Source organism: Primulina huaijiensis, unplaced genomic scaffold (assembly GCF_012295235.1).
Source record: "Primulina huaijiensis isolate GDHJ02 unplaced genomic scaffold, ASM1229523v2 C13191990, whole genome shotgun sequence".
NCBI lineage: Eukaryota > Viridiplantae > Streptophyta > Magnoliopsida > Lamiales > Gesneriaceae > Primulina > Primulina huaijiensis.
In genome coordinates, this window is record NW_027341988.1 from 1 (window position 1) to 924 (window position 924).

Consider the following 924-nt stretch of genomic DNA (forward strand, 5'->3'; position numbering starts at 1 on the left):
AGGGACCAACTTGTAGCCGACAGGGTTCCCCACCCTTGTTTTCTTCGTAGGATTAATAACATGGAATTCCGAAGGGTTATAAAGTTTGAGCTTAATTTGTGCATCCTTTTCGGTTTTCGCCACTTTCCTTACAGTTTTCAAATAGCTCAATCGGGGTGATTCTCCTGGAGAGGTGTATTCCCTTTGGATACTGACATTCACAAAAGAGTTATCCGAGCCATCAATGTCCATGTCTAGGTAGAATGTGATAAAGTGGTCGTGGATTACACCAATGACATTTTCGGACAAAAGGGTTCCATATAAGTTTTCTTGTGGGTTAAGTTGGTTCATATTTGAGTAAGTAGTGCCTTTCACCATCAGTATTCCACTGAGGCCGACCTAAAAAAATAGCAGACACCAGGAATTCTTTATATCATCGATTAGAAATAAAAATAGAAGAGATTTCCCTTTAAAGAGGAAACCTCTTTAATTGGACATCATTTCCTGGACAATTGTTTATATAGCTAATGAAGGTTTGATAGATAAGCATCACATTTCACAAAAGCAGTCATAGAAGATAAGAGTAATACAGTATTATGAACGCCGGCAACACTTCTTAGTCCATTTTCTTAGGTGATCGCATTTCTGTGATCAGTCACAGCTTTAAAACTATCTATTAACACTAAATCACAGTCACAGCTTTAAAAAAAATCAACAATAAAAGTTGTGGTTTGATTCAACTCACCTCTGTTCTTTGTATATGACATAAACTCAGGAGAGCATAACAATGGACCATCCATGGTGCATTTTCAACTTCGATAAAGATTAATAATAAAGCCAACTTTAGAAAAAGAGTAGCATATGTATATAATATAACCTACCTTAACTCTTATTACTCCGTCAGTTTGGAACTCCCAATCAACAATGTAATCATAGTTGGCCACA

The 924-nt window shown here is 36.6% G+C and overlaps 1 long non-coding RNA gene across 1 annotated transcript; it reads right to left on the reverse strand.

The window, feature by feature from the left end:
* Positions 1–134: 134 nt before the first annotated feature.
* LOC140965452 (uncharacterized) lies at positions 135–924 on the reverse strand. Its single transcript, XR_012173083.1, has 2 exons — positions 861–924; positions 135–378 (listed from the first exon to the last, which is right to left on the reverse strand). It is a non-coding gene; the product is annotated as an uncharacterized lncRNA (long non-coding RNA).